We start from the raw sequence: 15,192 nt of genomic DNA, 5'->3' as shown, positions 1-15,192 counted from the left end.
ATATTAAAAAAATGATTAAATATATTTGTGTTCCCTCTATAGAACGAGAAACACAAGAAATGAGTGTTTGAATTGTATTTTATTTTACACTTCCACTAAATACCTACTAGTTTGATTGTATTCAAGTTTACTTAACCTGCTAACTTAGTACAATCAAGTTGTTGAAGAATGTAGTCACTACTAGGCTAGATTACAAAAAAACAAGTTTAAGGATTTTCTGAATAACTCTCACAAGAGGGTGTTTACAATGTTGTACTTTTAGAAAATATTTTTCGACACTTAGACAATATAAAAGATAAAGATCAAGAGTACATAGACATTTGTATAATGCTTATTGTTGTACATTGTTGCTTGTACTTTTCAATGAGAGTTGCACGTTCTTTTATAGAAATATTTATGATTTTTGGTCGTTGTTCAGATTTAAAGAAATCAACATGTATTATGAAGTTTTATTTCAAATCTTCTGATATTGATTCACCATTAAACCTTGTTAAAAATATCATTGAAATTGATCGTGTGAATCTTGATATGAAGACTAAAGGAGTAGAGGATATTATGATCAAATTATATCGCGTAGACCTTCAGGGTGTTTAGTAGATGATGCGCAAAAGATTTATCTTCTTCAAAGCATTGACTATTATTAGAGTGTTGACTTATTGAAGTGTTGACTATTATTATAGTCAAATGATCAAATGTTTGACATAATTTATCACATGCAGACGATCACTTGTTTGTCACACTTATCATAAGCAGAATAGTCATATGCTTGTTGTAGTCGTCAGAGTCAAACTAATTAGAGTTTTGTTTGCAATAAACATAATCACTAGAGTCGCTTTTCAAAGCGCATTCACCAGACTTATAGTATGGAAGTCAAAAGCAAAGTTTTGGCGTTCCTTTAACCTAGATGTAAGGATCATAGTAAACATCAAAGGAAGTAGCATGAACTCATAAGGAATAACTTATTATGAACACTATACACTAAAATAAAATATTAGAATTTTAAATTATTCCCACAAAATATCATCATTAAAACATGTAAGGATCATAGTTCTTCAAACCAACATGGTTCTAACACCCTATAAATATATTAACTTTCATTTTTAATCTCCGTAAAAAAATTCATCGATTAATATTCTTTCTAAACTTTTCCGTTACTAAAGTAGGTCATCGCTGTTAAGATGACTTAACGGAGCTGACGTGTCACTAGCATGTATCCGTTTTTAATTGATGTGGCACTATTATTGTTTGACCCAGAATTGATTTCATTTTAAATTAAAAAAAAAGTGATCATTATTGTTTGTTCTGATTGTTATGCTGAGTTTGTTTTGTTTCTAGCAATTTTTATTTGTTCGCATTGTATGTGTATGTAATGTGTATCGTATGTTTGTGTAAGTGTGCGTATAGTACCATATTGTATTGTATGTATGTTGAGTTTGTTCTCTTTGTTTTGAGTTTGTTCAATTTGTAATAATTTTATTTGTTTGTATTGTAGGTGTGTGTAATGGTATAGTATGTGTAAGTGTGTGTATTGTATCGTATTATATGGATGTTGAGATTGCTCTGTTTCTAGAAATTTTTATAGTATGAATCTTGTTTTATATGGTATTTTTGTGTTTTTGTTATATTAATATGATGCTACTTTCATAAGCTAGTCCAATAACTATAAATACAAAGTTCACTTTTGTTTTGTTGTTTTGTGCTTGATTAATAATGAGTTTCATGTTTTTCCTAGAAAAGGACCATGAATTAAACATTGAATATGCATGTGATAATCAATCAATTTGTAAACTATTACATGTGCTGCTCCATATGATAGATATTGATTGTTGATGTATTGTCATGATTTTGCATCTTACTAAGGATTTTTTTTTGTCAAAGACCCAAAGCTAAGGTACAAAGGGGGTGACATTTATGCATATAAAGGAATGTGGATATGTGGTATTTCTTTAAAGCATTTGATACTATAAATCAAATGGACCTCACTTTTGATGAAGTTTCAGTTAGACTATGGTGGAAACATGATAGTGGGTCATTGGATGATGACGTTAAGCCATTCGAGGATGATGTAGGTGCTATTAAAATGTCAACATATATTGAAGAAACCAAGTGTGATGTTGAAATTTATGTGGAACACAATAGGTAGACTTATATACAATGTTATGATGAAGGCATCACACCTATAAATGGGCAAAATAAGTGGCCAAAAATTGATCAGTCTAACATTTTGCCTCCTCAATATAAGTGTGGACCTGGAAAGCCAAAAAAACACAAACACGAACACGATTTTGATAATGATGATGAGGAGGAACGCATTTTTGGTGATGATGATGAAGAACAATAAGGCACATGTGGCAGTGACATTAAAATATTGGAGATTTTATTTATTGTCAATTATAATAAAATATATTAAAATATTAATTATAATAGTGACGTTGCCACGTCAATTAAAAACGAACAAACATGAAGTAGTGTCATGTCAACTCCGTTAAGTTATCTTAATAGTGAGGACTAATTCTTGTAACGAAAAAGTTAAGAAAGTTTATTATTTGAAGAAATGTTTTATAGAGACTAAAAATAAAAATTAATATATTTAGAGGGATCAAAAATGTATTTAATCTTAAAAAAAAAACAATTTTTATTTTTATTTTGTGATTTCCTATAGGTTCCCTTCACTTGAGGTAATACTATTTGATGCATATTTGATACTAAATTTAGGTACCTCTCTTAACAGATATTCATTCAAACTCGAATTCACCATGTTTTCGGAGTCTAGCCCCTTCTGCTAGACCCAACATCTTTTGGTAAAAAAAACTAATTTTAACTAATTCTTTATTGACAATATTTGATGTGCATGGTTTTTATTAGGGGTAGACAAGACACTGAGGCCCGCCTGAAATTGAGAAAACCGAGTGAAAAAATCAGCTAGCAGGCATAAATGGTTGGAATGATTAGGGCTTGTTTGATTGTGTTTTACTTTTTTGTTTTTGAAAACTATTTTATAAAAAAATTAGAAAAATGTTTAAAAAAAATAAATCTATTTGACAACTTCAATTTTTAAAACAGTTTTTAACTAGAGAGTTAAAAACACTGAAAAATAAAAAGTAAAACACTATTTATTTGTTTTGCTTTTTTAGTTTTAAAAATATAATATTAAAAATAATTTTACAAAACAGTTTTTTAAAACAAGTAATCCAAACAAATTTTTAAATTTTAAAATACTAAAATAAAATTTTTAGAATATAAATCAAATAAACCGTTAATCTTTGGGTTTTGTTTGGATAGTAATGGTCATAATCAAATGCCTAAAATAAACCCATTCAAAGTCGAAACCGACCGACTACCGTGTTATTTATATACAAATAGTAATAATAGTATTCTCAAAATTTATCAAGGATGGTCAGTGACGTGACAAGACAACAATACGTCTTGAGATCTACACTGTTGCCTAATAATTATTACATCTCATTGTAAAATACAATTCCTCCTATAAAATTAAAGAAAAAAAAGTAACAATTATTACACTACATCTCATATCAAATTAACACATAGTGAAGTAATACTATTATTATTAATACTCTAGTAAATCTTATTTTTGTTTTGTTTTTTTAACTTTACTTCTCTTCCCAACCTTCATTAACATTGGAGATTCATAAATGTTATTAGTTTTTGCTCTCGGTAGCTTTCTTCTATTTTATTCTTCTCCTTCATGTGATGCTGTGAAGGCTTTGAACGGACATCAACAAGACTTTCACACGGTGAGATGTGATGGGCTGATACTCGAAACATAAGTTAGTACTTCTTCTTTTTCTTTTTCTATCATCCATTTAAACTCAGATCTAACATTTGTCATTAAGACCGTTCATGGTTGGTTTTAAAAAAAAAAATCAAACTATATTTATTTTAAAATTAATATATGAATTTAAATTTATAACTAAATTTATTATTTGGTTTAAAATCAGTTATAAAACTAATTGTAAAATTAGTTATGCTTAAATAATCGGTTTATAATTAAGCAATTGATTTTTAAAATTTTAATTTTAAAATCAATTTTTTTTAAATCGGTTAAAATTTGATTATTTTTAAAAAGTCATTTATTCATAGTTTAAAAATCGGTTATTTAAAAAACTCAATTTTTTCGATAAATTTTTTTTAAAAAAAATTTACCAAATTTTTCGAGAAAAAAAAGTTTTTTTTTTATTTTTTTTCCGATATCTTTTCGAAAAAAAAATTCAAATTTTTTTCAAGAAATAAAATCTCAAAATTAACAAAATATTGGTAGTGGATAAAAACCGAATAAAAACCAAATTCAACTATAAAACAGAAGTAGTTATCCAACCGGATTATAACCATATGATTTTAACCGGATATTTAACATGGATTTGAATTCGGTTTTGAATTTGGGCCTCATAACCGGATTTTTTGTACAACCCTATTTGCCATGGTTGTATGCAAGAAATCTAACGACTCTATATCTTTCACCCGTTTCAACCATCCTGTCCACCTTGTTACACGAGCAAATTGAACTCCTATGCAATCGGAGATGGATGGAGTTTTCCAAACCGATGGTTTTCTTCGGATGAAAGTTTACGGTCCAAAATTGACCGAACCTAACCGATTGTCCACCCCTAGTTTTTATAATACATTATGTCTCTATATTATTTTTATAATATAAATGACAACAAAAATATAATCAATATTTTGGTGAAGCACCGTACTTTTTTTTTCTTAACCATTTTTTCTTCTTCCTCCGTTAGAGAAATACTTTAGGGTTATTTTAGGCCTAAAATCATCCATTTTACTCACTTTGTTCACTCTACCTTTATTTAAATTTCTATATTTTGCAAGGTACTTAGTCACATTAATTAAATCTGTATTATGGTGTTGGATTGTTGCTAACAAAATAGGCAGATTAACTTTACTTTTTCGGACTGGTGTATTAACCCATTAGCTTGTATCGACTCTTTTGACTAGCTGTAAAAAGTTGTAATATCCCTTATATTCTCTTTAATATCAATTTGCCTATTAAAAAGAAAGAAGAATTAATACAATAATACTATTAAGTTATAATATAATCAATATGTTGAAAGCTAGCCTCTTCTAGTAACATATACAAGTTACAAATATTGGTGGAGAATATTATTACTACTATACTAGTATGCCAAAAAAAATAAAAAGTTATCTCACGATGAAGTTAGAAAATTAACTAGACTAGAATATAATTCGCGTATTGCGTAAGATATATAAACTTTATCATATGAGTAGTATTGTGAATAAAATTTTAAAATTTTAAAAATAATATAATTTATTCATTTTATCTGTAGAGTATTCTTTTTAAGTGAATCAATCTATTTGAGTAATTATTATATATGAGTTGACAAACACACATTCGAGAATATATAAAATATTTTCATAGTGAAGATCATCCTAAAAACAAAATTCATAAATTATATTTAGTGTTAAAAATCGTAAAAGTATTTTAATAAATATTAATATATGTAATTATCTGCCGCAAAATCAGATTAATCATACTCTTTTTTGTGTTGTCAAATCTAAATTTTTTGTCAAAATATTGTTAGAAAAATATAAAAATAATTTTGTCATTTGATATTCATTTCATTATAACCTTGTTAAAGAAATGACAAATCTAAATTCCAATATTTTGAGTATGAGACTTCTATACAACATGACAAACAACTCTTATGTACGGTGGTGAGTAGAGGTAAAACTCATGTAGAAACTTAAAATTGGTAGTATTTTTTTAAAAATTGACAATATAAAACATCTCCGTAAAAAAAACAACAAATAATTTTTTAATCTAAATGGTAAATATATAGTTTTATCTCCAAGACACAATAATAACACTCATATAAAGTTGAATAGGGACAATCTTGTTTGTCTTTTGAGGAGCCAATATACGATCATGTCGTAGATGAAATCACATATGTCTGTAAAAACAATACTATAACTAAGAACAATCAAGATTTTGAGAAAAATGAGCAAATAGGTATAATATCTTACAAAATACCACTTACTAAAAAGCTATTTGTGCAAAAATTAAAAAAAAAAAATTCCAACTATATCTACTTCTTTGAAAATAATTGGGTTGCAAAGAGATTTCCTTTTGAATTGATAAAGTGGAATTGTGAAAACTTAAATATGCATACTGTTTTTCTCATGACAGTGGTGAATCTCGATATAAAAGTTAATAGCATAATGTTGCGATATAAAAGTTAATTGCATAAGGCTGCGGTATAAAAGTTAATTGCATAAGGCGTGTTAAAATAGTTACAAGAAAAAAAATATATTGACCATTTAAATATTTGAGCTTCAGTTACCAAAATATAACAACAAAATAAATATTAGAGATTATTTGAAGAAGTAGAATAGTATACGTCTGAAAAAAAAAAAAACTTATATATTGATTGTACTTTAATTTGTAACTCATGACACATTAATAGTTATACATAAAATTATATGCTAAATAATAATAATAATAATAATATTTAATAAAGATGTAAGAGTCTATTTTAATATATATATATATATTATATTTTGAAAGATAGAAAAACAATTTATCTAACAACAATACAATGTATTAGCAAAAATTAATATTATATTTATGGAAACAAAAATTGGCATAATATAGAGTTTTAGTATCCAAGTGATATTTATTTGATAAAACACGATAGACTAAATATATTTTATAATTAAATTTGATATATATATATATATATATATATATAATAGATAAAATATGTGTTAAAGCAAAATGAAAGTTGAATAATAACGAGAATTTAAGAGGAAAGATCTTTTAGATGTGCCACATGAGATTTTTGTTGAGGTGACAATATTTGAATGAAATGACATAATATTAGATGATGTTTATGTAGGAGTCTATTTTAAAATAAGATTTTTGTTAAAGTGGCAATATTTGAATGAAATGACATATATTATGTGGGAGTCTATTTTAATATATTGTTTATCTAAAAGAAAAAAGTTTAAAAACATGTAATGTTGGAAGAAGAGATGAAGAAACCTTTAAAATGACTCAATATATTAATCGAATAGAAAAATCAATACCAATAATCATGAGGAAGAACCGTTATCAATCAATAATGATAGAGGAATAATAAATGTGGAATAAATGATAACTGATATTTATTGTATTGTAATTTGTAACTTATGGCATATGAATAGTTTTACAAAATATTATATGAAAAAAATATAATAAAAAATAAATTGCAAGTATGATAATAAGAAAGAGGAAGAGTATTTGTTAGATAGATTTTTTTTTTTTTTTATGTGGCAATATTTGAATAAGGTGGCACAATATTTGATAAAGATGTAGAAGTCTATTTTAATATATACAATAGATTTGTAACTTATGGCATATGAATAGTTTTATAAAATATTATATGAAAAAAATATAATAAAAAATAAATTGTAAGTATGATAATAAGAAAAATGAAGAGTATTTGTTAGATGTGTCATATCAGATTTTTTTTTATGTGATAATATTTGAATGAGGTGACACAATATTTGATAAAGATGTATGAGTCTATTTTAATATATATAATAGATATGAATAGTTTTACAAAATATTATATTAAAAAAATATAATAAAAAAATGATAGAGGAATAATAAATGTGAAATAAATGATAACTGATATTTATTGTATTGTAATTTGTAACTTATGGCATATAAATAGTTTTACAAAATATTATATGAAAAAAATATAATAAAAAATAAATTGCAAGTATGATAATAAGAAAGAGAAAGAGTATTTGTTAGATAGATTTTTTTTATGTGGCAATATTTGAATAAGGTGACACAATATTTGATAAAGATGTAGGAGTCTATTTTAATATATACAATAGATTTGTAACTTATGGCATATGAATAGTTTTATAAAATATTATATGAAAAAAATATAATAAAAAATAAATTGTAAGTATGATAATAAGAAAAATGAAGCGTATTTGTTAGATATGTCATATCAGATTTTTTTTATGTGACAATATTTGAATGAGGTGACACAATATTTGATAAAGATGTATGAGTCTATTTAATATATATAATAGATATGAATAGTTTTACAAAATATTATATTAAAAAAATGTAATAAAAAAATAAATTGCAAGTATGATAATAAGAAAGAGGAAGAGTATTTGTTAGATGTGTCACATCAGATTTTTTTGATGTAACCATATTTGAATGTGGTGACAAAATATTTGATAAAGATGTAGGAGCCTATTTTAATAAATATAATAGATAATAGATTCTATTTTAATATATTATTTATCTAAAAGAAAAAAGTTTAAAAACATGTAATGATGGAGAAACCTTTAAAACGACTCAATATATTAATTGATAGTTAAAACATATAAAGAGAATAATTGTTATTAATAATCATGAGGAAAAACCGTTATCAATAATTGTGGAGAAATAATAAATGTCGAATAATTGATAACTCATATTTATTGTATTATAATTTGTAATTTATGACATATGAATAGTTTTACAAAATATTATATAAAAAAATGTAATAAAAAATATATTGCAAATATGATAAAAAGAAAGATGAAGAGTATTTGTTAGATGTGCCAGATCAGATTTTTTTTTTTTTTTATGTGACAATATTTGAATGAAGTGTCACAATATTTGATAAAGATGTAGGAGTCCATTTTAATATATATATATAATAGATAATAGAAATATAGTTTCACTTTTACAAAATTCATAAGATGTCATTTTTTTTATAACAAAAAGTTAAGATGAATTGGTTTTAGAGGTTAATCTGAATTAGGGCAGACTTCTAGATTCAAATTGCACTAACATTGTTATTTATTGATCACCCACTAAAAATGTCCTTGCACCAACAACGACATTTAAACACATATCCTTGTAAAGAATGAATTAAACACCTTACAAACCAATCGAAAATCCATAAAATGCAATTGCAAACGAGACAAAGATGGTAAAATATACAACTTTCGATAAATATTTGCTTAAACACAACAATAAATAAATAAATAGTGCTTAGACACTCAAATAAATAAAAATAAAAATAAAATATTTATTTATGAAATAATTAAATGATATAGATATTTTTTATGTGATTGTATCAAAATATTATTTATTTGTGCTTGTGCCTAAACTTTCAATTCAAATGAAAGTAAATATCTTTTAACCACTCTATTTAGGTATCTCATTTTTTCATATAAGTTTTATTCTTATTTTTATTCTTATTAGCCACTACCACATGCAAAAACTACACTTAAAATGAAAAGTAAAGCATAACCTCTATATATATATGGTTCAAATTATTTGTCTTTATATGACCATACAATTCACAAAATGACACAACTACAGTGTAACATTATTAGTGAAATTGAATTTATCCTTGTTCATTTCTTCATTTAATTAAAACCAATAGCATGGCTATAACATGAAAAAGGTAATTCAAATATTTTATGTTCACAAAAAAAATTAGAAGGTACTTATCCAAGTCACATTCTTATTCTTTTTTCTCCTATTTTTTGTCACATTGTTTTTACTTTACTTTTCAATTTTTAAAGTCCTCCCTCAATGAGTTGTGCTTCTAATCAATATTTTGATGTAAGTAGGGTAATATATTTTCCAAAAAGTTAAAGAATTAAATAAAGTTGAAATTAAGCAACAAATAATGAAGACAGATTTTGATATAGAAGTAGGGTAATATATTTGCCAAAAAATTAAAGAATTAAATAAAGTTGAAATTAAACATTAAATAATGAAGACAAATTTTGATATAGTTTCGATTTATAAACAATGACAGAAAACGGTCTCTTCAAATTATGCCAAAATTTTATATACACTAACAAGTCTTTATAAAACTATCATTTTGAACACACTCTTTTATCAATGAAACATAAGAATCATTTTGCAAAATTGATAAAATAAATAGTCAAACCACAAAAATAGGGTCAAGCTCAGTTAATGTCAACTATCTCATGGTTTGATTATTTCCTACTATTATTCAATATGCAAACAAATAATGCCAGAGAACATTTTTAATTTTTGTTATTATTTTTAAAAAATATGCATGTTGACTCAACAACATAACCATGTGTAGGATTGTTACGTTGACTCAAGAACATAACTATGTGTAGGATTGTTATGTGTGGCTAAACATTATACTTACTTAAAAAGTCATATTTTATAGAATTTAAAAATACATTTAACTCTATTAAAGACAAGTAGCCAATTTTATCTTATTGGAACTTACATTTATTCATCAAACCAATCTATAAACTAAAGAATTTAACATTATTATGAAGAAAAATAAAATTTTAACAGTAACTCTCGTTATAATCTAAACCTTAAATTTTCTAGCTACCAAATAAAAACTCTATATATGTGAATAGTAAACATGTATGATATAATGACTAATTCACCAACTACTCCTCTTATCAAATTACTACTTTGATCAATCTCTTTTGTTCAATAAAGCAAATAAATCATCTTTTCAATTTGATTAAAATCAATAATAATTTGTCTTTACATGCATGATAAATTTATGAGCTGTTTACTTTCTCCTTTTTTTAATAATGTTGGTTTACATTTATTTATCATAGAAAATACTAATAAGAAAATGACAAATAACTTGTCATAAAATGATAAATTAATATATTTCCTTTTACCTCTTACACCTAAAAGAATACCTTTTTATACTTTTGTTGCATAAAACTAAACATACGCCTATCTATCAATTTTGCAAATCAAAAGTATTATTACTCATATGGTGATTGATTTTTCTGATTTAATATAATGTATGAATAAGATAAATTACAGAAAAATAATGAAAACGAAGATATTATCCTAGTTCTTCTTATGACCAAGGGTACATCCAGTCCTCTTGCACACTACAATATATTTTTCCACTATTATCAGAAAATGTACAAATCCCACCCAAGGATCTCTGCTACAAACTTCTAACAAAAACTTCCAAGATAACACACCACTATCTTAGATTAGACTACTTTAAGAAAGTACTACTTTCTTTTACAAATAATGTAATTTGATTTGGAATAAGAATAAGAATGGTTTAATGATATCAATCCAATATTATTTCAAGAGTATTTTGAGAACCTTTCTCAATGATATGAAAATGTAATACAAGTACTTGAAATAAAAAAAATAACTTTGAAAAAAAATAAAAAATTTGTTCAAGGTTTGGTAGTAGGATTGTATGTCCATTAATATAAAACTATGGGGTATTTATACTCCATAGATATCACTTCAAATAGGTGGCCATTGTTCCAAGAATTTTGATGAACAAATGCATTGATCTAGAGCCATTTCAGATATGAAAAATTGCATTGTTTCCAGTTGTATTCGAATATAGTATGTATGTATTCGAATACACCTAAGAATCCCACATTGGATGAACTAAGACTTGACAAAATATTTATAAATAATGGATAATTTTTATCTTAAAAATCACTTTCGTGAGAGTTGTGCAAGATTCAATTCAAATTTCAAGATGATATTAAAATTTATTTAAAATCTATTGAACTATCACGTTCCTGAATCCCATCCCGACTCCCTTACCACTTCCTCTCTCTCTCTCTCTCTGAATATAATATATATGGTTTGCTCTACATATCACACTTTTCTTCTCTAATAATATTTTCTTCCTCTTTACATATACGCACACCCCCACATTTCTTCCTATCCTTGTTTTCATAGTAATCATCAAACGTTTCATTATTATTCCATATTATATATATTTTACCCCACTCTCTAACCTCTACACTACAAATTAACCTCATGCTTTCACTCCACATCCTATCCTTCTACACTCTCCAATTGGTTAACACCAATTCCTTTTTTATTACATATGTCACAACACACAACACCACTCAACTCTGCTAATTTGTGTTGCTAATTTATTATATATAAATATAATGTTTTTATTTGATAATTTTGATTATATGGTTTTTAATATAAAAGCACTTATTCATTTTCTAATTGGTCTCATACATTTATATATGCAGTACTGAATTAACTTGATTGTTTCAACTTACATTAGTCTCTCGGACATACAGGGGAGGAGACAAAGGCATTATTATTTTTACTATACTTACGATAAATTTTCTTTTACATTTTTAGCTTAAATATTTTATATTATGTTTAATTAATAAGAATAAATATAATGCTCTAATTAAGAATATAACCGGTTGTATTAAACTTTTAGTTAACTATATGTTAATATTATTAATCATTAAGTGATCGATCACTCCCATGGAGCATAACGATCAATTATGCATGTTTTCAATAACTTTTGGTAGCATTTAGGTTCTAGAGCATAGTGGTTTTCATAAAAAAAAAAAAGAAAAAAAAAATTGCTATTGAACAAAGATATATCATATGAAGGTAAGGTTGGATTAGATGCATAATTGCTCATGAGCTCCAATATAAAATTCGTTAACCTGAACAAAACATTATTTTCATTCCTTCCTTAGGAACAACATAAATAGTAGGTTGCAAAAATAAAAAGTATAAACTAATATAACATAGTAACTCATCCAAGTACATCAAGTAATCTATAAAATTCTGCCAATTTCCAATCTGCATTGAAGAACAACAATGTCAGTTTTTCTTAAGGAGGAATAATTTCAAACAATGAATATAATTCAAGGAACCCCAAAACTGCAAAATAAAAAATATTAACCACATTAATACAAGAAAAAGAATCTATAAGAATAAGAAAGGAAATAAATAAATAACTAAATAAATAAATAGATTTGGAAGAGAGAAATGGAAAGTAGAGAGAATGAGAGGCAGGTGCCACCCAAAATATGCAACACACGTAAATAGATGTAACCAAAATATTTTAAAACAAAAATTCAACCTACACGTTTTCTGTGGATATAGAAAATGAGATAGAGAAGGAAAATGTCAAAAAAATAATATAACTGATTCTTGTTAAACTTATAAATATCAATATAAATCATATCATTTATCTTCTTTGATTTTATATTACTATCAATGATTTAATGCAGAGACCTTAATAATGACATTTTCAATTATGCGTGCATTGATGACACAGTCTTGTGTGTGCATTGATGATATTAAACTTTGTGCGTATATTAATTACACACTTCAAGTGGTCTTTACTATTTTAGTGAATTTAGATTAAGTAGAAATTAAAGTTTTGTTAATTAAAACATATATCTCTAAATCATCTATCATTGGTGCTTTAGTATAACTATTGACGCATTAATTCTTATTACACTTATAAACATCAATGTAAAATCATAAAATTATTATCGATGAAACAAAAATAAAATAAAGGCATTCACTTTGTATAAACCAATATTCTAAATAATTCACTTATTTTTTTGATGGAAACTAATTAGTCCAATTTCCAACATGAAAAACTAATTATAGTATTCTCTTACATGAAAAATATACAAAGTTTATTGTTGATGGTGCTTGTTTTGCCCAATTCACAAACATTTTATCTTTCATTGCTTTCAGTCAAAAATCACATAAATTCATTCACCTCAATTGGTTCACCACTTTTGCAGTCACGTGTTATGTGATTATGATGACTTGTGTGCCTCTCATGTGCTTGTGTTGAAATTTGCAACAAAAATCTCCAGATCTTAATTTACAGCTTGTCGAAACAAAACAAAAAATCAACAAAAGCAAATGCATCCACAAACCCCTTTTTTTTATTATTTCTATTACAATGTAGAAATATTCCACTAAAATAGTTGTTTACATGTTTGTGAAAAGTTATTTTAAATAAGTATGAAGCTCAAACAAAAGATTGCTAACCACAAATTTGTGATAACTGCAAGGACTGTATTGTGGACGATGTTATAAGATGTTTTGAAGAAGAAATAAATTGATAAATACTTTCTATTTCAACTCAAACACACACGTATATGAGTAAATGGAGATAAACTTCGAAAATAAGAATAAATTGTTGAAATCTACTTATATTAATAGAGGATGTATATAATAATATGCATCGAATAAGGCTCGAATAAATGAATAAATTGCCTTGAACAATTCTTGGAATATGAAGGATAATCCTTGAACAAATGAATGATTGAATGCATGAAATGAGATTAGAATACAAAATAATCAATGAATGGAATGGTTGTAATGGGAATTTAAAAGGACGATTAATATTCTGTTTGATTGTGTTTTACTTTTTAATTTTTAAAAATTATTTTATAAATAAATTTTAGAAAACTGTTTATAAAAAGAAAATTTTAAAAAAATATGTTTGGCAATTTCAATTTTTAAAACAGTTTTTGTCTAGAAAGTTAAAAAAATTGAAAAATATAAAGTAAAACACTATTTATCTACTTTGTTTTTTTTGTTTTAAAAAGTATAGTATTAAAAATAGTTTTACAAAACAATTTTTAAAAACAAATTATTCAAATAAGTTTTTTAATTTTAAAATATTAAAATAGAATTATTAAAATTAATGTGAATCAAACAAACGATAAGTAATTATGCATTAATTATTATACAGTTAAGCTGCTAAAGAATGAGTGGACTATTATGGATTAGATTGATGCCAATTTTAGAAGGAGTATTAGGATTTTAGAGATTTTAGGATTGGGGGACTTAATAGGATTTAGATATAATAGAAATAGATTATGGTTGAGGTCTTTTCTGTAAAAGAAATTGTCATTTAATGTGTGTTTATTTTCCAAACACTGAGAAACTATGGCACCTCATTTGCACCATGAAAATACACATTTATAAAATCATGTAATATCAGCAACAAAAAACTTGAGGGGGTGGTAAGAGTTTAGTTGTAATTTCAAGATATGAATTTAAATTTCTACAAAGACAATGTAAAATAATTATTAGTATTATTTTGATTAATATAAAAAGTTCGCTTTTTGCAATTTTATTTTTAAATAAAAAACAACAAAAGACAAATGCATAAAATCACATAAAAAAATCAAATAATTTCATAAAAATATAAAACCACTCGTGAAAGAGTGATCAAATCAAACTAATTATTGATTTTTTTTTTCTCATGTTTTATAAACATAAATATTAATAAAATTATAATTCCAAGACTACACGTACAAACTTGTATTTCACGCATGACAACACATTGGATAAGTATATATAATTGCAACATATAGATAGTTAGATACATTGAAAACAAAAGC

Source organism: Cicer arietinum, chromosome 6, assembly GCF_000331145.2.
Source record: "Cicer arietinum cultivar CDC Frontier isolate Library 1 chromosome 6, Cicar.CDCFrontier_v2.0, whole genome shotgun sequence".
Taxonomy (NCBI): Eukaryota; Viridiplantae; Streptophyta; class Magnoliopsida; order Fabales; family Fabaceae; genus Cicer; species Cicer arietinum.
Note: the sequence above shows the minus strand (reverse complement) of the source record.